At 37.3% G+C, this 26,346-nt stretch overlaps 1 protein-coding gene across 1 annotated transcript in view; it reads right to left on the reverse strand.

Moving 5' to 3' along the window:
- Window positions 1-26,346, reverse strand: part of RANBP17 (RAN binding protein 17) — a 520,934-nt gene that overhangs the window by 264,272 nt on the left and 230,316 nt on the right. The gene's annotated exons all lie outside the window — the stretch shown is intronic.

Here is a 26,346-nt window from a genome sequence, read left to right on the forward strand (position 1 = left end):
GTGTTAAAAAGCAAAGATCTCACCATGATGTGTCCCTGACTCAAGCCAAAGTATTTTTCAATCACCTCATATGCATGTGAAAGTTGGACAATGAATAAAGATAACCAGAGAAAAATTGATACGTTTCAATTCTAATACTGGAGAAGAATATTGAATATCCATGGACTTTAGAAGAAGGAACAAATCTGTCTTGGAAGTAATACAGCCAGAATTGTACTTAGAAGTGAGGATGGTGAAACTGCATCTCATGTAACTTGGACATGTTATCAAGTGACCAGTCCCCAGAGAAGGGCATCATGCATGGTTAGTGAAATAGAGGAAAACCTTGAACATGATGGATTGACATAGTGGTTTCAACAACAGGCTCAAAGCTAGCTGTGATTGTGAGGATGGTACAGGAAGGGATGTGTTTCAATTTGTTGTACACCAGGTTACTATGAGTTGGATTTTATTTGATGATACCTAACAACAAGGAGCTCTGGTAGCACAGTGGTTACAAATCAGGCTGCTATCCTCAGGGTCAGCAGTTTGAAACTACCAGCTGTTCCACAGAAGAAAGATGAGGCTTTCTGCTCCCATAAAGATTTATAGCCTTGGAAACCCTGTACAGGATCGCTATGAGTAGGAACCAACTCCACGGCCATAACAACAACAACAACAAACATGAACTACAATATGGTGGTAAAGAGTCATCCCATTTTTTGTTTCTAAAATTTCCCATTAACTATAGAAATGTGTCAATAAATCTAACATCTGATCAAATCAGGAGAACTTATATTTTTTATTTACCAGTATCTTCCATGAGAATTCATTTTCATAAAACTGGAGTTGGTACTTTGAGTTTGAATTAGACAGATGGTTTCCAGATCACAAAATAATTACCTTATTTTCTTCAAGGTAACAGTGATATGTACGAAGTAGATGAGTAGATGAGTAGATGTAAAGTCAGCACTTTTATAGTGGGGCAAAGTTACCATATTTTAAGGAATTTAGAAAAGAAATATTTTTTGACAATGAATCCATAGTTTTCTACCTTGAAACAAAGGACACTGCATGACATGTCGGGCTAATATTTGAACACTTGCATCACATTGCAGCCGATTGTGAATATACTGCTAAATGCTATATCAATCTAACAGCTCATAAATCATTCATGAAAAACAAATCTGCAGAGTATATTGGGAAGTAGTTCTCAACCCATATCCTTTTATTCAATGACCACGCTTTAGCTCTTATCCTCTGTTATTAAATGATGTGGAGATCTGTCACTTAAGTCAGTTTTACTGACTGGGGGAAAAGAGAGAAGAAGATACCATTATTGAAGGAAAAGGGTCAAAGGTGAGGACACCTACTGAATGTCTGTCCTTAGAGATGTGGTTGGGAAGGTTGTAAAAGCATCATCTTCAAACTCAGTGGACCAGGGTTTTAAATATCAGGTCTACCACTACTTAGATGACCTTAGACAGAGCTTCTTGGGCTCAATTTCATCATTTATAAAAAGGAATCATATCGTCCACGCTAACACAGAACACACAGCCCGATGCCCAGCCGCATGTAGATGCTCAATTTATAAATTCTTATTGGGTCTGGGGAAAAGGCTGACATGTAAATTACACAGAAGACAAAACAACACTGTGAGAAATGGCCCTCTTTTTTTTCCATACAAAAATGCCCCACAAGGCTCTATACTGCCATGACCAGTCATATACAATTCCTTCCTTATAATAATGATGAAGAGTGTTCTATGCAGAATGTTCTATTTGCAGCAGTGATTCATTGTGTGCATGGAAAAAAGTGCTGACATGTTGAGAAGATATTTTCCCGTAAAAGGTTGAAGTCCTTAAGCAGCAAAAAACACCAACGTCCATCATCTTTAAACCCTATTGATTTCTGGTGAAGATTTAAAAGGCTGTTTACTTATTTCCCATCATTTCTGTCAGAGCTGTAACAGTTCTCTTCCCACTGAATAAACCTCTCATGATCCTCCTGGTGATTAAGGTCAGACAAAATGTCAAACTCCTGATGCTAAGTGCTTTCACATTAAAAATTCATATCAAATCACCAAGTAAAATCCAAACAAGAAGTCAGACATGTAAACAGTTCACAAAAAAATGGATGCAATGACCATTACAGAATATAGGCCCAACGTTGATGTGGAAAAAGGTTGGACAACAGGTCAGAACATGGACTGCCTCCTTGAATCTGCACCATGTTTCCTAGTTTACTCTCTCTCTCTCTCTCTCTCTCTCTTTCTCTCTCTCTCTCTCTCTCTCGTGTGTGTGTGTGTGTGTGTGTGTGTGTATATGAGAGAGACAAAGACAAAAAGACAGAAAAGAGAGAAACTTGCAAGTCATCACCAGGTATCACTCTAAATTAGCAGCCATTTGGTTCTAACAACTTCACCTGGTCTTCAGAGCAGCGACAGAGTACTTGTGTGCTGTGTAAAAGAACCAATGCCAAGTCTTCTGGAGGGACACTGGTGGTTTAGTGGTGACATTCTCACCTTCCACGAGGAGACCCAGGTTTCAATTCTCAGTCAAGGCATCTTACTCATAGTCACTAGCCATCTGATAGTGAAGGTTACTTTCCTGTTATGATGCTAAATATCTTTCACTAGAGCTTCTAGACTACGGAAAAAGGCCTGTGGACCTACTTGGGAAAACCAGGCTCTGAAAACAGTATGGATCACTGAAACACAATGATTCAATCCACACTGACTATGAGGATTGTTGTTGTTGTTAAGTGCCATGGAGTCTGTTCTGACTCACAGTGAACCTGTACAGGGTGGCCGAGGAGCAGCTGGTGACTTTGAACCACCAACCTTATGGTTCAAACCAACCTTATGGTCACATGCTTATGCTACAGCACCACACCAGGACTTGAGGATAGCACTAAGCATTTTGTTCCTTTGTGCAGGAGCGAGCCATGAGTTAAGAGACCAACTTGATGGCAGCTAAAAGCAACAACTCTTTTTGTAAGCATAGTTGGATCCAGGGACTAAAACAATTTTATTGCAATCTGGTGTTTCTCTGTCACTCAGTACTTCTTTTGTTTTCTTTTTATCTCAAACTGGCTCTCAGACATATTTTCCCACCTACAAAATCAATGGAAAAAGAGCTTCTCTTTCTAAACAGTTCCTGTGGGTTTCAATTAAAATCGTACTGGATCTGGCTTGGTTCATAAGCTGATATGGAATTAATGATGTGGCCAAGGGGATAGGAAAATCTTATTAGCCAGGTCTATGTGGCATTGAGGGTTAATGCACTGGATTGCAAAGTCAGTTGAACCACAGTCTACGATTTAAGCTTACCAGTCACTCCTCAGAAACCCTATACACAGTCGCTATGAGTCAGAGCTGACTTGACGGCACTTAACAACAAAACGCTATGTTTGCATTCCAAAGTCCAAGAAATGGGGTCAGTTTCCCATGACCTAAGAGCAGAGGAATGGTATCTACTTGATAAGAAATCAGTGTATTACTACACCAGTAAAAACTAGTTGCCTATGAGTCGATTCCAACTCATGGCAACCCATGTATATCAAAATAGAATTGTGCTCCATAGGTTTTCAACAGTTAATTTTTCAGAAGATCACCAGGACTTTTTTTCCAAAGTGCCGCTGGGAGGATTCAAACCTCTAGTCTATTGGTTAGCAAGCAGCTGAATGTGTTAACCATTTATACCACCCAGAGAATCTATATAACTATAAACAGGAAATTTAAATTGAACCTTAGGCAAAATATTTTACTTCTGAGAGTATCAGATTCTTCCTTGATAATTAACATAGGGATGAAAGACCTACCTTGTGGAGATTAAACTGCCCAGGTAAAGCATTTGGTTTTGTGTGAAAATTCCAGTAGAGCTAGTGTAATCAGTGTAGTGCGTGTAGAAGTGGACTGAGGGGAAGAGGTGGTGACATTAGCAACTCCAGTATCATCTTGGTTATATGATGAACATCCAGGAACCTCAATTAATTTTCTGGTAGTCTGCTCCCATGTTTCTTCAGATAAAGTCTAAGTCACGGTGTTAGTAAATATTCAAGAGAAGAAAATGAAGCATTGACAAAACTATGTTAAGCTAAAGTATATTTTACTTATTGTTGTTAAGTGCTGTCCAGTCGGTTCTGATCCATAGCGACAAGGAGCAGCTGGTGAGTTTGAACCACCAACCTTGCAGTTCAAATGGCTTTGCAGTCTTGTGCATTAACCCACAGCACCATACCAGGACTCTATTGGTGTGCTTTGATGGATAAATGTTGGTCATTTCTTGGTTGCTGTATAATCCATGGTGAGAATCCTTCCAGTGTCACAGCTCTAGGGTATTACAACTCTCTGAGGTCATCACCCACATATGGAATCATTAGAGGTGAATGACAGATCTATAATGGCAAACACAGTAAAATAACCAATTGCACATTTCAGGGAAAATGTATATACTGGTGTGGCATTATGGGTTAATGCACCAGACTGCAAAGCCATTTGAACTACAAGATTGGTGGTTCAAGCTCACCAGCTGCTCCTCAGAAACCCTATACAGGGTCACTATGGGTCAGAACCGACTTGACAGCACTTCACAACAACATATTTATATACAAGTATGACATGTTGTTAAAATATTTGCAACTAAAGTGAAGATAATTTTTTTATTTTCACTGCATGAAAATAAACAATATCTGAAGTATTCCTCTTTTTTTAAAGGAGCTTTGAAAAAGAAGCTCTGGTAGCAAGTGGGTTAAGCAAGGTGAGCAGTTCAAACCGACCAGGTACTCTGTGGGAAACAAATGAGGCTGTCTGCTCGCATGTTCTATAGGGTTACTATGAATCTCCATCAATTCGAAGGCAGTGAGCATGTATGTTGTTTGTTTTTAACTTCTTATTGTGAATTAGGTGATGGTTTACAGCGTGGCTTTGGTCTTTGAAAGTAGTGCTCACTTCAGTAGAAATAGATGAAAAGTCCCATGTTTCTTGGTATCTATTCTGCCAACTAAGTACTTTTCCAATTCAACTGTTATCAAGTTCTTTAAATGTCACTTAAAGAACTATTTTTTGGGTTTTAAAAAAATACTCTTTGCAACTCAAAATTATAAAAAACTTCAAGGCTTACTGGTGAGAAAGAGAGTAGAGGAACTGGAGACTCCCTGTCCCTCAGTCACTCTTCAAGTCTAGAATGGAACTCATTCCTGTGGCTCAATTTTCAATCACACAGTAGTTAGGTGTATGATTGGGGGGTAGGGAGTGGGGGAGAGACAGGAAACAACACTGGTAAGATATGCTCACCATGGAATGATCAACCATTCAAGATCAAAAGGGCAACATTTACCTAAGGGCAAAGTTCAGAAAGGGTTAGGAAGGATTTGTTGTTGCTGTTGTGAACTGCCTTCACGTCATTTCCAAAGACTCGTAGTGACCTGGTGTTGCGCTGTGGTTAATGCGCCAGACTGCAAAGCTGTTTGAACTAAAAGGTTGGCGGTTCAAACTCACCAGCGTCTCCTTGGAAACCCTATACAGAATAGCTATGGGTCGGAACCAACTCGACGGCACTTAACAACAACATAGTAACCCTGCATAGGGTTTCCTAAGAGTGGTTGTAAGCCTGGTGGGATGGATATAAGAACCACCCGGAGGAAGAGGGATAGCCATTGTTACATGGAGGAGATTGCAATCACTTGAGATGAAACAAAGTGTACAATTTGATTTGTTGAATGTAAAACTGATGATCTGCTGTTACAAACCTTCATTCGAGATTCACAATAAAATGTTTCACACAAAAAAAAACTTTTTCAAAATGCAAATATCACTGAAGAAACAGAGGACTTAAAATCAAGATACAAGAAAAGCAAGCACCACACATGGTTAACAAAGAGCTAATTCTCTTGTTATACAAACTGTTGTTGTTGAGCATTCTGACTCATAGTGACTCTGTAAAGGGTTTCTGAGGATCAGCTGAGTTTGAACCTTAAGGTTAAGCATTTCAAACAGATCTTGAGGTCAAGTGCTTATTCTATGGTTCCACACTAGGACTCCTGTTATGCAAATAGCTCTTATAAGTCCAATAGAAAACAGGCAAAAATAAAAGAGAAATGGAAAAAAAATATACAAATAGGTAATTTACAAATAAGGAATAATGGGATTAAAATATAACATACATATATATTTATATATATCAGGGTATTAAGTTAGGTAAAGAGCCATATATATAATTATAGAATAATGTTTAAGAGGTATATAGAAAGTTATAGGATTGTATAGATGATTTCTATTTGTATGAAATATTTACACAGATATACTTACATAAGACTCTCTGAAAGGATACAGGAAACTGTATGTTGGGTGTAAAGACAGACAAAAATACTTAGATATACATAGGACTCTCTGAAAGGACATAGGAAGCTGTATGTTGGGTTTAAAGATAAGACAAACACACTTGAATATATATCGGACTATCGGAAAGGATATAAGAAATTGTATGTTGGGTTTACCTATCGGAAAAATTGAGTTTTATAAAACCCACCTCCATATATTGTTAAAAACAATTTTTAAAAATTACTATTCTTTAAAAACAAAACTGCTAGAAACAACCCAAGTGCACATCAACAGAAGAATAAACAAACTGTGATATATTCATATATTGGAATACTAATCAATACTTGAAAAATAGGAATTAATTAATGTACATGCCCTCAAAATGAATGAGACTCAAAAATTTCTGTTCAGTGAAAAAGCACTTAGGTACTTTTTTATATTTAAAGACTACCTATTATTATATGTTTCCATCTATGTGTAGTTAAAGAACAGGCAAAACTTATTTATGGTGATAAAAATCAGAAAATGTTTGCTTCATGGGTTGGGGAAAGGAAGGCATTGACTGGAAAGGGGAAGGAGGGAATCTTCTGTGGTAATGGTTACCCAGGTCCACACATTTGTTAAACTCATCAAATTTGACAGTTAAAATTTGTTCATTTTAAGTAATTTACATTTAGCAAATTATTAACAAAAAATAAAAATTTACTGTCACATCAACTTCTGCAAGAAAATACTATGAAACTCAGAAAAGATTACAATCCTACATTCTCAGTGAAGAGTGCCAGTAACCATCAAGTGCATAATCAAGACAAGCAAGAAAGGTGAAACTGCAATGAAGAAGCAAAACCATAATGATAGGGATTCCAGCAGAAAGAACACAGAGGGGAAAATCCCCACTACCACTGAGGCTGTAAATCTTCATGGAAGCAGAAGGCTTCATCTTTCTCCTGTGGAGTGGCTGGTGGGTTTAAATGGGTAACCTTACAGTTAGCAGTCCAGTGCTCACCAAACAGCACCACCAAGGTTCAAGAGAGGAGGAAGAAAGATATGAATTCAGACCATACAGAGAAGTTCAAATGTAAGAAAAAAGCAGAGTTGAGAAGAAGTTACCAAGACTAAAGGAAAAAAAAAATAACACAAAGGAAAAAACAAACAAACTAGAAAACTAAACAAAAAAGAGGATTTATGTATAATGTCATCCTTAGCAGTTACTGATAGTACCATTAACCGAAAGATTAAATTGCTTCCTGTGGATGACATGATCTTATACAGGGAAAATTCTAAAGAATTAAGGAATACACTAAAAACTATTAGAATTAACAAATAAGTTCAGAAAAGTTACAAGATCAATATAAAAAAATAAACTATTTTATAGAATATAATGGACAAACAAAAAATATTAAGAAAATCACCAAAAATAAAAAAAATTATCACTAAAAATAATAATTAGAAATAAATTTAACAAAAGAAATAGAAAACGTATACTCTGAAAACTGCAAAACACTGTTAACAGAAATTTTAAGGGACCTAAATAAATGAAAAGCTATCCTATGTTCATGGATTGGAAGACTTAATATTGTTAAGGTGGCAATCCTTCCCAAATTAAACTTAAGAGTTACTGTAGTCCTTATCAAAGTTCCAGATGATATCTTTGCAGAAACTGACAAATTGATACTATAAACGATGAAAAATTGAACGGACTAAGAAAAGCCCCCAGCACTCATCTGTCAGTTTGTCGTACTGTTGCTGTGATGCCAGTACTATTTTAAATACCAGCACGGTCCTCCATGGAGGGCAGGTTTCAGCTGAGCTTCCAGACTATGACAGACTAGGGAGAAGGAGAAGTGGACTACTGCTGAATGTTTAACCACTAAAAACCTTATCAACAGCAGTGAAATCCTGTCAGAAAAACTGCCAGAAGATGAGCACTTCAAGGTGGAAGGCAATAAAGTATGAAAACAAGAGCATTCAACAGCTATTTGGATAATCGGTTAGAAGCTTTACCCAGTGTCATGTTCAAAATTAATTTAATGTAAATCATAAAACATTAAAACTTGACAAAAATAGAGTTAAATATTCAGCCTTTGAATTGGAAGTAAGGGTTGTTTTTAAGCTCAAAAAGAACAATTATAGCGAAAACTGTCAATAGATTTGATCACAAAAAAATTAGTTGTCTGTACAAAAAGAGTGAACATCAGATATGAAAAAATATTGCTATGACTACAGTGTATCAACTACCTACTTGTAGTTCTTGATATGTGTATGTGTCGGGCTACTAATAGAAAATGGTCAAATAACTTTAACAGTTCATAAAGGGAAGTTTCACTAATAAAGAGATGGGAGATATTAAAAAAAAAAAAAAAAAAGACTGGGGAAGAGATGCCTCCTCAAAGCAGAGATGACCATAATGACATGAATGGGACACAATTCAAAATGAGAAGAAACAGATACAAATATCCATTAATAATTGTAACATGGACTGTACAGAGTATGAATCTAGGAAAACTGAAAGTTATCAAAAAGGAAATGGAATACATAAAGATCAATATCCTAAGCATTACTGAGCTGAAATGGATGGTACTGGCCACTTTGAATCTGACAATCATAGTTTTACATGTTTTGGCTGACAAATTCAAGAGGAATGGCGTCACATTCATTGTCAAAAAGAAAAATTCATGATATATCTTGAAGTACAATGCTGCCTGTGGTAGTATAGCAATAACCATGTACCTACAAGGAAGACTAGTTAATGCCACTAATATTCAAATTTATTCATCAGCCACTAAAGCTAGTGGTGATGAACTAGAAGAATTCTAGCAAGTTGTTCAGTCTGAAGATGATCAAACATATAAACAAGATGCACTGATAATTACTGGTGATTCAAATGCAAAGGTTGGAAACAAAGAGGAAGGATCAGTATGGAAACTATTGGATTGTTTAATTTAAAATTTTTTTAATTGCTTGTTTTCTATTGCTGTTGTAGAAATTACTGAAAACACAGCTAGCGACACCACAATTGATCTTCTCACTCTGCTTTCTCCTGCCTCCTGTTCCATTTTAAGAAGCTTTATGATTACATTTGGAGTCCCTGTATGACACAAATGGTGAAGTGCTCCACTAGTAATTGAGAGTTTGGTGTTTCAAACCCACAGACGTACAATTGGGGGAAAAGGCCAGGTGATCTGCTTTAGAAAAGTCACAACCTTGAAAATTTATGGAACACACCACAGTTTTACATGCAATCCACAGGGTTACTGTGAGTCAGAAATGATTTGACAGCAACTTTTAATTTTGTTATGATTACATTATAATAATAATCTTGGCAATCCACAATAATCTCCTATCTAAAGTCAGTTGATTGTCAATCTTAATTCCCATTAACTATGCAAGGTAACATATTCAGAAGAGGTTCCAGGGATTAGATGTGGATATCTTTGAAGAATTCATTCTCTGGTAACTAAAATTACACACTGTCCTACATGCACAATACATTCATCTTCATCCTGAGGTCCTCAGAAATCTCATCCCATTATAGCATCAACACAAACTTTAAAAAAACACAACACAAAAACATCATTACATCAGTCCGGGTGAGGCTCTTAGTCATAACTATCCACTATCTGCGAACTTATGACATTCAACAAACAAGTAACCTGCTCTCAAAATACAATGGTGGGGCAAGCATAACAGTAATAGACATTCCCACTTTAAAAGGCAGGAAATGGAGGGGGGAAAATGAGTTCCTAGTTATACACAATTTTGATCCAGCCAGGAAAACTCCATTTGGTTTCAATACCTGTGATCAATCATCTGAGCTTAGTGGCTCTATCCACCCCATGGACTCAAGGTTTAGTCCTCTAGCTCTGCCCCTGGACTCATTCTTCCTTTCTCCTGCGTAATATGCAATATTGCAAGGTAATATGTGTTTGCAGGTGAGCAGTCTTATCAATCTGTATCTTTTGTTTGCTTTTTAATGCTTTACTGTGTTTTTGGTTAAAGTTTGCACTGCAAGTTCAGTTCTGCTTTTAACAATTTTTATACAAATTGTTCTGTGCTATGGGTTACAGTTCCATAATGTGTCAGCATTCTCATTCTGTTTGTTCTGTTTCCACTGATCTATCTACCCTGACCTTCTCTGCCTTCTCATCTTTGCTGCTGGGTAAATGTTGATTGTTTGGTTTCATGTAGTTAATTGTTTAAGGATGCATATTAGTCACAGGTGATATTGTTTATTTTATATGTGGTGCTTCAGGAAAAGGTGTTGGACTGTAAGGTCGGTTTGAACTACAAGGTTGATGGTTCAAACTCACCAGCCATGCCTCGGAAACCCTGTAACAGGGTTGCTATGCGTCCGAACCTACTCCAGGGCACTTAACAACAACACCAGCAGTCAATTATTTGGCTAAAAGGTGACTTACAGAAATAACTTCAAGTGCAAGTTCAAAGGCTACCTTAGGGCAACAGTGTCCAAGGTCAGTTTGTTTCTTGACTGTAAAATGTTAGAATTTCAACAGTTTTCTTTCATTTTATTTTCTATGACAATCAATCCAAGCTTTCTGTTAGTATAGGTATATGTGGTTTAATCTCTGTGATACTTTCTGTGAAATACAATGTTATATGAGCACCATATTACATTTAGTATATATGTTGTACCTCAAAGTAACCCCACACAAGCTGCTCTGGTTCTCCATTACTCCCTAGAGCCTGAGGGTTTGTAAACTTGCACCCGCAACCGGCTGCCTCTGAGTGCAAGCATTCGCCAAGCAATGCTGGGATGGAAGCCCAAACAAATGAAGTTGTAGTATCTGCCTGAAGGCATGGGGCGGGGGAATGGGACTGGACATGATGGACTTGAACAACAAATAAGAACAATACAAGAAAAGGTGTGTCTTTGAAGACTGGTTTTTAATACACAAAATTTGCTTGGTTTGGCCTATAATACCAACATGTTCTTGTTGTTAAATGCCATGGAGTCACTTCAGACTCACAGCAACCCTGTAAAGGATTTCCAAGCATACTCATCTTTTAAAGTCATCTTTTAGAATTTTGCCTACCTAGAAGGAGACCTGGTGACATAGTGTGTTACACATTGGGTTGGTAACAGCAAGGTCAGCAGTTTGAATCCACCAACCACTCTTTAGGAGAAATATGAGACTTTGTGCTCTTGTAAAAATTTACAGCCTTGGAAACTCTACACAGGGTCAGTGGGAGTTGGAACTGACTCCAAGGCATATCACCACCACAACTACGTTGCACTGGAGCCCTTGTAGCACAGCAGATTAAGTGCTGGACTACTAACTAAAAAATCAGTGGTTCAAACCTACCAGCTGCTATGAGAGAGAAAGATGAAGCAGTCTGTTCCCCTAAAGATTTATAGCCTGGAAAACTCTATGGAACAGTTCTATTCTGTCCTACAAGGTTGCTATGAATAGGAATAGACTTGACAGCACTAGACGTGGATTTAGAATGAATGTGCAAGGATTTTCTTCACTTTTATTTTATATTATGGAAAAAACATGTTATCTATTACATCTTTTATAAAGAGGTTTGTCATGCAATTCTAATAGCTTAAGCAAATCTGCTGCACAAGACCTTTTTAAAGTGTTGAAGAGCAAAGATATCAGCTTGAGGACTAAGGTATGCCTGACCCAAACCATGGTATTTTCAATAACCTCATATGCATGACAAAGCTGGACAGTGAATAAGGAAGACTGTAAAATAATTGATGCTTCTGAGTTATGGTGTTGGAGAATATCGAAAGTGCCATGGGCTGCCAAAAGAACCAACAGATCTGTGTTGGAAGAAGTGCAGCCAGAGTGCTCCTTGGAGGCCAAGATGGCCAAACTTCATCTCTCATACTTCAGACATATTGTCAGGAGGGACTAGTCGCTAGAGAAGGATATCATGTTTGGTAAGGTGGAGGGTCAGAGAAAAAGAGGAAGACCCCCAGCGAGATGGATTGGCAAAGTGGCAGTATCAATGGGCTCAAGCGTGGCAACCATTATGAGGTTGGCCCAGGATCGGGCAGTGTTTCGTTCTGTTGTGCATAAGGTCACTATGAATCGGTACTGACTCGATGGCACCTAACAACAACAAGTTTCAATAATAAGGAATAAGGAAGGCTGTAGAAGAATTGATGCATTTGAGATACGGTGCTGGAGGAAAATACTCAAAGTACCATGGACTGCCAGAAGAACAAACAAATCTGTGCTGGAAGAAGTATAACCAGAGTGCTCCTTGGAAGCCAAGATGGTCAAATTTCACCTCTCGTACTTTAGGTATATTATCGGGAGGGACCAGTCCCTGGAAAAAGACATCATGCTTGGTACAGTGCAGGGTCAGCGAAAAAGAGGAAGAGACCCAACAAGATGGATTGGCACAGTGGCAGAAGCAAGGGACTCAAGAATGACTGCAAGGCTGACGCAGGACCAGGCAGTGTTAAGTTCCATTGTGCATAAGGTTGCTATGAGTACAAACTCGACAACACCAACAACAAAGAGATGGTCATCTGTTATCCTTTTTACTGTTCTCATTGCCATTGAATTTCAGCTCTAGTTACATTTTCTTCTGTGTCTTTTCAGAATTTAAGTCACAAATTCCCTTCCCCATGTTCCAAGCATAATAAATCACAGTTCATCTGTACAGCATTTGATCTTAATAGTATTATACGTATTGCATGCTGTAACTATTGGTGCATTTGTCTCAGCCAGAGTTTCTCAAGATCAGATATGAACTCTTATTCCCTATTTCACTGGTGCCTAAAGCACAAGGCTTGGCACAGGAGGTGGGTCCAATAAAAGTTGAGTTAAACGAAAGGAATACTGGAACCAAGGAGTTTGAGTCACAGCAATCATAGTAGTGCTGAGGAGCTGTGAAACATCTTAGTAGTAATCCAAAAGCCAGAGGACAATGTGAAAAATCTCTAAATAAATCTGTTCTCTAAATTACCAAAAGGTGACTGATTAAAGAAAGCTTGATGCCAGGAAAACACATTGAAGTGTGAAGAGTCCTCTGGGGAAGTTAAAAAAATTTCATCACTGAGAACACGAAAATGCTAAATTCAAACATGAATAGAATTGCAGACTAAGGGAAGATCCTTGGCTTGGTACTAGATCCTGGGGGAATTTTAAAAATGGTTCCTTCTCAAAAGTCTATAAATATATTGAATAGTTTCTGCATGTCTGTATATCTAACCTAGTCAAAATTTTTTTAGATGAGAAGTAATCTTAAGATTTGTGAGACCTTTCAAACTATCACATTATACATAGGTATCCCATTTCTTAATCAATCATTACAGAAAATTTTGATCCCCAAATTTCTGTGTTTTCCTTGTGGTCAATAATACCTAAATTTGTAATATAACCTTTAGCACCAATAATATAACTTGTATGTACTCTTTCTTATTAGTTAAGGCTTTTATGCTTTAGAAAAAAAAAAAAATCACCTATTCCTTTATAAACAGTCACAAATATTTTAAATTATTTTATGTCCCTAGGATATAATTATGTATATATGAGGTTCTTTAATAGAATAAGCACTCATATTAAACTTTTAAAGTACTTAATCAAATGAAATAGAGTTTTTGTAAATGTTCACATACATATATTACACATATAAATTTCAAGATTAATTTTTACTAGATATAAAACGACAGTTTCATAGGTATTACTCAGAAATTTTATAAATACTGAAAAAATCTAGGTGCTACATTATCATAAAAAACATATATACACACACATATAAATAACAGGGCTGACTTCAAACAGGAGTGTAAACTGGTACATACTGGTTTTGTCCAATTTATCAGGTAAACCACTTGCATTATTAATATCAAATGCCATAACAACTGGATGTAAAAATCTATCGGTAGACACTTGGTGGAATCATACCATGTAGCAAATAGTCTGGGAAACTGAAGTGTATTTTTTTCTACAGCAGACAGACATATGGTGGTGGTAGTTAAATGCTGTGGAGTCAGTTCTGACTCACAACGATCCTGTACAGGGTTTCCGAGGCTGTAAGTCTTTACGGGAGCAGAAAGCCTCATCATTCTTCCACAGAACCACTGGTAGTTTCGAACTGCTGATCTTGAGGTTAGCAGCCCAAGTCTTAACCACTATACAATACCAGAGCTCCTTAGCTAGATTCAAAGGAATAATAATGAATTAGGGAGGTTCTGAAACCTAGCAAGATAGAGAATGCAAACTACTCTATCCTCCCACTGACTGCAGACACAAATAGTAAGCAGAATGCATGGAAGTCTAGATACCATAGACTCTGAGAAGTAAATGGTAATAAACAGATTATGAAGGAGACCAGAATTCAAAGTACCACCAAACCGGTGACAAATTTTTCAGTGTTTTTCCTTCAATGTTCAGTCTGAATTCAAAAGCAGCTCAAAACCCGGACATATGAAAAGAAGTGTAAAAAACAAACTCAAGAGGAACCCTCGCTTTCTGGAAAACAGAATTCAGAGGTTTAGTGAAAGTGGGGGAAATCACCTGTTTTTCTTCTCCTAATCCAAACTTCCAAATAATCCCATGGTAGTGTCGCAGTGAAGGCTGGCCAGGCCCCTAAAAAAGCAAAGGAAACCCTTCTCTCTGACTAAAGGAATTGTGGTCTTAAAAGGATGAGGTTAAATTCTCTGTCTCTGTCCTCCTGACTCTTGGGCATGGATGGAGACACAGTCACAAAAGCACGTGACACAGTAGAAAAACCAACCCCCTGACTTCTCTGGCCAAAGTACTTCTGAGAGGGCCCAAGGAACACTGAGGTGTACAGGGTATCATAAAGACAAAAAAGCTGAAGAAACCTACCCCTTTAAGTGATACACGAAAATCTGGGCTCCACAATGACCTGCACATGTGTAAATCTACCTTGAAAACAGACCAAAGCTTTGAGACCTGAACCCGTGACAGGTCCTCATAGCTCTGTAAAGGCTCTGAAACCCCCACTGACACTGGAACCACAACCCATAAAAAGAGAGTTAGTACTATGTCCTGAACCTAACCTGGCCAAGTGTCTGCTAAATCACACCAATTAACTTTCTCTTAAGGATTTAAACAACATCCAGTCATACCACGTAATATTCAAAATGTCCAGGACACAAAGCCAAATGTCACTTTCCATCACATCACGGTGAAAATCTAACTCAAAATGGACCAATGACCTAAAAATAATCATCAAAATCATAAAATTCTTAGAAAAAAACACAGGAATAAGACAATGGTAATAAAGTTTCTTCATTCTCTTTGTATTTTTAGATATGACATCAAAGGTATGAGCAACAAAAGAAAATATTACATAAATTAGACATCATTAAAATGAAAACCTTTTGTGCATCAAAGGACTTTATCAAGAATTTAGAGTAAAACACAGAACAAAAGAAAATATCTGCTGACCTTATAATTGATGTTGTTGTTGTTACGTGCCGTGGAGTCAGTTCAGACTCATAGCGACCCTGCATAGGGTTTCTGAGGTTATAAATCTTTATGGGAGCAGAAAGCCTCATCTTTCTCCCATGAACAGCTGTTAGTTTCAAACTGCTGACTGTGAGATTAGTAGCCCAATTCATAACCACTATGCTAACAGAGCTCCTAAATATATAGACTATATAAAGAATCCTAAAAACCCAACAAAAAGATAAATCTAACTAAAAGCAGGCAAAAGACTAGGATATATATTTCTCCAAAGATAACCACCAAGTGCCCATAAGCACATGAAAAGATACTCCATGACTTTAGTCATTAGGGAAATGTGAATCAAAATACAACGAGATACCACGTCATATTCACTAGGATAGCTAGTAAGCAACAAAATACTGCTACAAAATCACAAAAAGTTTTATTAAACAAAAATACCAAAATGTGAGGACATTTCTTGACATATCCCCCATATAGGTCTATACACTTCTGAAGGTGCTATTTCCATCTCTCTAACCCTTCCTTAAGGAGCTCTGGTAGCGGAGAGGTTATGAAGGGCTGTGAACCTCAGGGTCAGCAGTTTGAAACTACCAGCTGTTCCGCGGGAGAAAGATGAGGCGTTCTGCTCCCGTAAAGATTTACAGCCTCGGAAACTCTGTACAGGGTTGCTATGAGTCTGAACCGACTCCACGGCACATAACAACAACAACAACAACCCTTCCTTACATGATCTGGAGAGAAACCAGAGTGCTCAAGAGGAATCTGTACCTGGACCAAGAGGCGATTGTTTGAACAGAACATGGGAACACTGAATGGCTTAAAATTAAGAAAGGTGTGCGACAAGGTTATAGTCTTTCACCATACTTATTCAACCTGTATGCTGAGCAAATAAGCCGAGAAGATGGGTTCTATGAAGAAAAACATGGCATCAGAATTGGGGGAAGACTCATTAACCTGCAATAAGCAGAGGATACAACCTTGCTTGTTGAAACTGAAGAAGACTTAAAACATTTACTGATGAAGATCAAAGACCACAGCCTTCAGTATGGATTACATCTCAATGCAAAGAAAACAAAAGTCCTCACCACTGGACCAATAAACAACATTCTTATCAGCAGAGAAAAGATGGAAGTTGTCAACGATTTCATTCTTCTTGGATCAATTATCAACACTCATGGAAACAGCAGTCAAGAAATCAAATGACATATTGCATTAGGCAAATTTGCTGCACAAGACCTTTTTAAAGTGTTGAAGTACATAATTTAAGACCCTCAAGGATGCCAAATGTGCCATTTTGAAATGATATACATGAAAGACCATAGAATTCTTCAAGGAAGGGTTGTTGTTGTTGTTACATACCACCGAGTCAGTACTGACTCATAGCGACTTTATGCACAGCACAACGAAACACTGCCTGATCCTGGGCCAACCTCACTACTGTTGCCACACGTGACGCCATCAATGCTGCCACTTGGCCAATCCATCTCGTTGGGGGTCTTCCTCTTTTTCTCTGACTCTCCACCTTACCAAACATGATATCCTTCTCTAGTGACTGGTCCCTCCTGATAATATGTCCAAAGTAGGAGACGAAGTTTGGCTATCTTGGCCTCCAAGGAGCACTCAGGCTGCACTTCTTCCATAAATGGATCTATTGGTCCTTTTGGCAGCCTATGGCACTTTCAATAGTCTCCTCCAACACCATAAATCAAATGCGTCAATTCTTCTATGGTCTTCCTTATTCACTGTCCAGCTTTCGCATGCATATGAGGTTATTGAAAATACCGTGGCTTGGGTCAGGTGCACCCTTTGTCCTCAAGGTGACATCTTTTTTCTTCAACACTTTAAAAAGCTCTTGTGCAGGAGATTTGCCTAATGCAATACGTTGTCTGATTTCTTGACTGCTGCTCCATGAGTGTTGATGGTTGATCCAAGAAATGAAGTCCTTGACAACTTCAATCTTTTCTCTATTGATAAGAATGTTGTTTATCGGTCCAGTGGTGAGGATTTTTGTTTTCTTTACATTGAGATGCAATCCATAAGGAAGGCTGTGGTCTTTGATCTTCATCAGTATATGTTTTAAGCACTCTTCACTTTCAGCAATCAAGGTTGTATCATCTGCATATCGCAGGTTGTTAATGAGTCTTCCTCCAGTCCTGAACGCCACGTTTTCTTCATATAACCCAGCTTCTGGCTTGAACCTTTGGAAGTTCTCCGTCAATGTATGATTGTAACTGTTTCTGTATTACCTTTAGCAAAACTTCACTCACATGGGCTATCAAAGAGATTGTCTGATGATTTGCGCATTCCATTGGGTCACCTCTCTTTGGAAAGAGCACTCTTCCAATCAGTTGGCCAGATAGTTGTCTTCCGAATTTCTGGGCAGAGATGAGTGAGTGCCTCCTGTGCCGACTCACTTTCTTGAAAGATTTATATTTTTATTCCATCAATTCCTGGTGCTCTTTTCTTCGCCAATTCCTACAATGCACCTTGGACTTCCTCCTTCAGTATCATTGGATCTTGATCATATGCTACCTCTTGAAATGGTTGAACATGAACCATTTCCTTTTGGTACAGTGATTCTGTGTATTCCTTCCATCTTCTCTTTATGCTTTCTGCATCATTCAATAATGTGCCCATATAATCTTTTAATAACGAAAGTCAAGGCTTGAATTTTTCCTTCAGTTCCCCCAGCTTGAGAAATGCTGAGCGTGTTCTTCCTTTTTGGTTTTCTGATTCCAGATCTTTGCACATTTTGTTGTAATATTTGGCTTTGTCATTTCGAGCTGATCTTTGAAATTTTCTGTTCAGCTCTTGGACCTCCTCATTTTTTCCATTTGCTTTAGCATCTCTATGCTGGAGAGCAAGTTTCAGTGTGTCTTCTGACATCCATTTTGATGTTTTCCTTCTTTCTTGTCTTCTCAATGACTTTTTGCTTTCTTCATGTATGATGTTCTTGATGTCATCCCACAACTCTACTGGTCTTCAGTATTTAGTGTTTAATGTATCAAATCTGTCCTTCAGATGATCTCTAAATTCAGGTGGGCTATATTCAAGGTCATATTTGGGCTCTCCTGGACTGGTTTTCATTTCCTTCAGCTTCAGTTTGAATTTGCATATGAGTAATTAATGGTCTGTTACACAGTCTTCCTCTGACCTTGTTTTGACTGATGATATGGAGCTTTATCCATCATCTCTTTCTGCAGATGTAGTCAATTTGATTTCTATATATTCCATCTGGTGACGTCCATGTGTATAGTTGTCTCTTATGCTGTCTAAAGAAGGTATTTGAAATGAACAAATCATTGGTTTTACAGAATTCTATCATGTGATCTCCAGCATCATTTCTATCACCCAGGCCATATTTTCCAACTACTGATACTTCCTCTTTGCTCCCAATGTTTGCATTCCAATCACCAGTAATCATCAATACATCTTGATTGCATGTTTGATCAATTTCAGATTGAAGAATTCTTCTATTTCATCCTCACTGGCTTTAGTGGTTGGAGCATAAATTTAAATAATAGTGGTATTAACTGGGCTTCCCTGTAGGCGCATGGATATTATCCTATCACAGACAGTGTTATACCTCATGACTGATCAGGATATGTTCTTTTTGACAATGAATGCAACACCACTCATCTTCAATTTGTCATTCCCGGCATAGTGAACCATGTGGTTGTCAGATTCAAAATGGCCGATACCAGTCCATTTCAGCTCACTAATGCCTAAGATATTGATGCTTTTGCGATCCATTTCATTTTTGACAACTTCCTATTTTCCCAGATTCATACTTTGTACTTTCCATGTTCCGATTTTCAATGGCTCTACATACTTACATTAAAATAAATAAAAAGATCTCTAATCAACAGCCTAACTTTACACCTTATCATCTTGAAAAAGAAGAGCTGACTAAACCAAAATCTAGCAGGAAGAAGGAAATAAAAGATCTGAAGGGAAATAAATGAACGAGAATAAAAATACAGAATAAAAAAATCAGTTACTTGAAAAGATTAACAAAATTGACAAGACTTTATTTAGCTAGAGTGCTAAGAAAAAAAAGTTGTTGTTGTTAAGTGCCTTCAAGTCAGTTTTGACTCACAGTAACCCTGTATAGGTTTCTAACGTGCAGCTGGTGAATTTAAACCACCAATCTTGCAGTTCATACCAATTCTGTGGTCCAGTGTATTATCCCAGAGCCACACCAGGACTCCAAAAAAAAAGTTAGAAGTTGAAAATATGTAAGATCAAAAATAAAAAAGGGGGTTATGACTACCAACCTTAAACTAAAAGGAAAATGTTTTAACCACTGCCACTTGAGTTGGTTTCAACTCACAGGCATCCTATATAGGGTTTCCTAAACTTTAAATCTTTACTGGAGCAGACAGACTCATCTTTCTCCCAATAAGTAGCTGGTGGGTTTGAACCCCTGATCTTGTGGTTAACAGTCCAATGCAATCCACAGCACCATCAGGGCTCCTTAGTAAGAGAATACAATGAGCAATTTTATGTCAGAAAATTTGGTAATTTAGGCAAAATGAACAAATTAAGTGGAACACAGAAATTACCTATAGTGACTCAAGAATAAATAAGAAATCTCAACAGTCCTTTAACAACTAACAAGAGAGAATTAGGAGTTAGGAACTTTCCAAAAGGGAAAATCTAAGACCAGATGCTTCACTGGAGAATTCTACTAAGAATTCTTAAAGAAGAAGAAGAACCATCTTGATAATGATCATCACAATAGACACCAGGAAAAGCATCTGTCAAAATTCAATGTCCTTTTAAGATAAGCTAGCAAGTAGTGGAAACTTTCTTAACATAATAAAAGGTATTTATGAAACATAGCTAACATCATACTTAGTGGAGAAAGCTTTCTCTAACCACTGTTATAGGACAAGTACTGGACTGCTGACTGCAAAGTCGGTGATTTAAGCCCACCAGTCCCCGCTCAGAAACTCTATACAGGGTTGCTATGAGTCAGAACTGGCTCAACGGCACTTAACAGTAACAGTAACAACATTCAACATTACACTGAAAGCCCAAGCTATAGCAATTAGACAAAGGTGATAAAAAAAAGACAAGGAGCTCTGAATGGCTATGAATCAGGCTGCTAACCTCAAGGTTAGCATTTAAAAATTACCAGTCGTTCCATGGGAGAAAGATGAGACTTTTTGCTCCCGCAAAGATTTGCAGCCTCAGAAACCCTATATAGAGTCACTATGAGTTGGAACTGACTCCATAGCACTCAACCACCAACAACCTAACTGCAAGAGGTCTAAAAACTATACCTATTTGCAGATGACGTGATTTTATACAAAGAAAATGTCAAGGAATCCACAACAAAAGCTGCTAGGACTAATGAACAATTTCAGAAAACTTGAAGGGTACAAAACCAACACATAAAACTGTATTAACTGTATTTCTATACACCAGGAATATACAATCAAATCAGGAAATACTGGGGGGAAAATTCCTTTATAGAAGACTTCAAAAAAATTATATATCTAGGAATAAAGGTAACCAAAGGAGGCAAAAGACCTGTACACGAAAAACTACAGAACATCATTGAAGCATAGTAAAAAACTCCAAATTAAATGGAAAGACATCTCATGCTCATGGATTGGAAGACTTAATATAGAATAAATTTCAGAGTTCAGCAATAAGTCCAAACTTTTATGCCCAACTGATTTTCAACAAGGGTGTCAAGCCCACTCAATGGGGAAAAAATAGTCTCTCTTCAACAATGGTACTGACGCAAGTGTATTTCCACATGCAAATGAATGATGTGGGGACTCCTACCTCACTTTGTATACAAAAATCAACTCAAAAAGGATCAATGACTTAAATATAAGGCATGAAAGTAGAGAGCTATTAGAAGTAAACAGTGAGGTAAAAATGCATGGACTCAAATTTTGCAATGGATTCTTAGAAATGACTCCAAATGATGAAGGAATACACAAAAATATAGCTAAATGGGATTTAATAAAATTAGAAAATTTTGTGTGTCAAAATACATTATTAAGAAAGTGAAATGATAACTGTAGTGTTTACAATGGTGGTGTTTACATTAATTTTACCTAAAGTGATTTACTCTTTGTCCTTGGTTCCTGAGAAGTTATTTGCTGGAAGTAGATTCTGACTTATTGTGACCCCATGCAAATCTTTAAAAGATCTATAGGCCTGTCTTTAACGCATCTCTGGGTGGGTTTAAGCACCTAACCTTTCAGCTAGTAGTCAAGCACTCAAATGTTTCCACCACCCAAGGTCTCCTAAGAATTTCCTGTTTAACTGAAGAGCCTTTATGTATAGGACGCCAGACCACATCTGACAGTTTATGTTAGTAAGGTGACTCAGGTGAGGGCTAGCTAGGTCAATATGACCACAGCCTGACATAAGTGATAACAGCTGACCGGATTTAATCAATCACATTGATATAATGAGACCCAATTAAAGGTTCTAGAGACAGACGGTCCATGGGATTCTTGGTTGTGAAAGACATAAATGCAACAATTAGGGCATGAAGCTCTGCATGTCTTGTTATCTGTATCCTTTATACTTTAATAAAACCATAAAGTATAGCACTGAAGGATAATGTACTGGACCACAAAGTCTGTTTGAATTGCAAAGTCGGCACTTCAAACCCACCAGTCGCTCCTCAGAAACCCTATACTGCGTAGCTGTGAGTTGGAACCGACTTAACAACACTTAACAACAGCAACGATCATAAGTACAGTGCTTTTCATAAGGTTCTGTGAGTCCTCCAGGAAATTATCAAACGTCAGGGAGTAGTAGGAGCCAGAAAGTCAGAAGTGAGGAAACAGGGGGTTGGTATTCTGAGGGAACCATCGAAGTTGTAACCAGTAAGTCAGAAGTGAAGGTAGTCCTAGAGACTCACGTTTGTTGCTAGCATTTAAAGTCTTGGGTAGACTTGGCATATGGAGAACTGTGTCCTTTAACTCGTAAAATCTAACTTAACTCTGGATGGTTAGGGTCAAAAGAAGTACTGCATGTGCAGAGGATGTCAGAAGAGAGGTGGAAGAGAAGGAGACAGAATCGATAATGAATTGAATTGATATGACTGATCCTTACAGTTCAGTGACAAAGAAATTAAAAGTGGGGATTTGATTTACCCCAAACAATAATGCACAGAATGGCAGAAAAGATTTGCAAACCATATTAGCTGATAAGGAGTTTGTACCCTGTTTGTATAAAGAATTCTTTTAGCTTAACAAAAATCCAATTAAAAAAAAAATGAGTCAAGGATTTGAAAAGACATTTGTCCTAATAAGATATATAAATGGCCAAAAAGCACATGAAAAGCTGTCCAAGATTGGTGGTCACTGTTGTAGTTGTTAAGTGCATTGGAGTTGGTTCCGACTCATAGCGACACTGTATACAGTTTATGAGGTTTCTGAGGGGTTGCTGGTAGGTTTGAACCACAAGGTCGGTGCTTATCCTACAGTGCCACACCAGGACTCCATCAGTGGTCATCGTTATTGTTGTTGTTAAGTGCTGACAAGTCGGTTCTGACCCATAATGATCCCTTATAGGGTTTACAAGGCGAAACTGGTGGGTTTGAACCGCTGACCTTGCGGTTCAAACTGACTTTGTGGTCTAGCACATTATCCTGTAGCACCACACCAGGAAATGCAAATCAAAATCACAACAGACACCACTTCATACTTACCAGAATAGTTATAATTAAAAAAAGAAAAAATAAGAAGTGTTGGTGAGCATGTGGATTCTCTCCTGCATTTCTTGTGGGAATGCTAAATGGTATAGCCATTGTAGAAAACTCATAGGCATGTGAAAGTTGGACAATGAATAGGGAAGACCATAGAAAAATCGATGCATTTGAATTGTGGTGCTGGCAAAGAATCTTGAAAGTACCATAGACTGCCGAAGGAACAAACACATCTATCTTTGATAAAGTAGAGGGTCATTGAAAATGAGGAAAACTCTACATGAAATGTACTGTCAAGAAGCAATGTTTCATTCTGTTTAATATATAAGGTTGTCATGAGCCAGAACAGATGCCACAGAAAATAAGAAGACAGGAAACAAACTATTGATATATGCAAAAACATGAATGAATCTCAAAGGATTTATGCTAAGTAAAAGAAGTCACTTTCAAAGGGTCACATACTGGATAATCCTACTTGTAAAATAGACAAAGCTACAGAGAGGGAGATCAATAGATGGAACTGGAACTATTCTATACCCCAATTATAGGAGAGTAGTCACATGAATTCATACTTGTGTTAAAACTTACAGAACTATAAGCCAAAACAGAGAAAAGCCCATAAAGCTTTTCAATAAACAAACAAAAAGTGAGTCTCCCTAGATTACCAAAAGAGAGAGAAAGAAGAGGATGCTTAAGGATGCATTACTTTATTTTTATAAGAAAGATAAAAATAAAATACTATACTTATTATAACTAAAAGTGGTTCTCATTCATTTCTGTCTCAAAGATAATTAGAATTGTCTGCCTAGCAGAAATGATTATATTGGGTTTGAGAAACAACAATGAGTTATTTATATAAATCTTTTCTGCTTGAGAATTAGGATAGAGTGATACCCTATATCTATATAAGGGCATGAAGAAACTTCTTCTATAGCTTGTAAAAAAAAAAAAATCAATCAAATACTCTGTATTACACCTATATGCAAGTGCCAACAGAATACCATCTTAAGATAAACTAATGAGTCACCAGTTTTATCTTCTCCTGAATAAAATCTGTTGATTCTCATGCATATAATTATGTCAAGCATTACGCTGATATTGAGGGGTTTTTCTTCTTGTCATCTTTTTGCTCTGAATCTGTGCCAAACCTTTATATTCACACAAACTAGAAATAATGTTTTCTCTAGCACAAGAGAAAAGAACATTATAAGCATTACAAAACTGTTCAAATTGTTTGTTAAGTTATACATTATAATTAGTTTGGCAGAGCTAATACAAATCACATTTACAGACTAACAATAATAAAATTGAAGTACCAGTTAAATATCCAAAATAATTAAAGGAATCATTTTTAGCCTGGTATAATTAGCTAATTTACTTTACAAGCATTTATTAAAATGAATTCACATGTTATTATTCCATAGGTAGTTACACAATAGTGTTTATACAGGAAAAAATAATGAACCAAACTCTTTGTATCCAGCCCTCCACAATTAAAACGAAGACTCCCCAAGTAATATCAATCTAGGATAGACTAATTAAGTTTGGTTTGATAACCATTCATTTCTTCTATTGCCTCTGAGCAAATTGTTTATTAGAGAAAGTTATTTTACACAAATCAAATCAAACTGGGTAAACCATTATATTTGAGAGAAACTTTAGCCATCAGTCAATTAATCCATCATTTTCTCCAGACACTATTGTTTAACGAGCAGATCATATTATCAACAATTTAGATATCATATGATTCAATTACAACAGTAAATTTATTGACAGTTTCTCTAATACTTTTATTATGAGTAAATTTGGAATTCTCTTTACCTTTGTGAGCAAAGCCAAGCCAATCTGGGTATTATATTCAAACAAATATAAAATTCTCTATAAATTTCATAATAGCTTAAATATACAGTATTATTAAAAAAGAAAAATAAATCTTAATGAATTTAAACTGCTAATCAAGTTTCACCATAATAAGTCATTATCAAAGTATTTCTTTAACACACTGAAATACATCTACATGACCTTAAAATTACAATACAAATTCATTTTAAGAACTGACTTAAGAAAAAGTTAATTTTTAGTCACACAAAAAAAACAAGAAAATTTTGTCAATTTGATTTCAATGTTCAATTCTTATTCCAAATTAATTTGCATGAGCTATTAATGTCACAGTTTGGTTCAGCAGATTTCTAAGAGGTGTTAAAACAGGAGGCGTTAAAACAAAAATGTTATATATGAGGGGCTTCAAAAAGTTAGTAGAAAAATTGAATTAAAAGATGACATTTTTTGAAGCCTCCTCATGTATTAATATTTACTCATAAAGACAGCGAGAAAAAAAACAAACAGTGGGATGATGTCTAGTTCTTGGTGGTGGTGGTTTTAACAGTGGTGGTGTTCTTAAATGCCGTCAAGTCAATTCCAAAATCCTGTATAGATTTTCAAGGAGTGGCTGGTGGGTTTGAACTGCCATATTTGTAGTTAGCAGTCCAGTGCTTATCTACATGAAATTACAATCAATCACTTGATGTTAAGCGCTGTCGAGGTAGTTCTGACTCAAAAAGACTCTGTACAGCATTTCTGAGGAGCAGTTAGTGGGATTGAACTACTGACCTTATCCTACAAGGTCACATAGTGTGACCCAATATAGGATTTCCAAGGCTGTAAATCTTTAAAGGAACAGAAAACTTTACCTTTCTCCTGCAGAGCAGCTGATAAGTTTGACCCGCTGACCCTGTGGTTAGCAGCCCAGTGACTAGCCTACCCCAATAAAAGTTATGCCTAGTCACTTGATTAAGGAGCTCTGGTAGCATAGTGGTTACGAATCGGGCTGCGAACTGCAAGCTCAGCAGTTCCAAACCACCAGCTGTTCCGCAGGAGAAAGATGAGGCGTTCTGCTCCTGTAAAGATTTACAGCCTTGGAAACCCTGTACAGGGTCACT

The sequence above is a fragment of the Chrysochloris asiatica genome, unplaced genomic scaffold (genome assembly GCF_000296735.1).
Source record: "Chrysochloris asiatica unplaced genomic scaffold, ChrAsi1.0 scaffold00071, whole genome shotgun sequence".
NCBI classification, from domain to species: Eukaryota; Metazoa; Chordata; class Mammalia; order Afrosoricida; family Chrysochloridae; genus Chrysochloris; species Chrysochloris asiatica.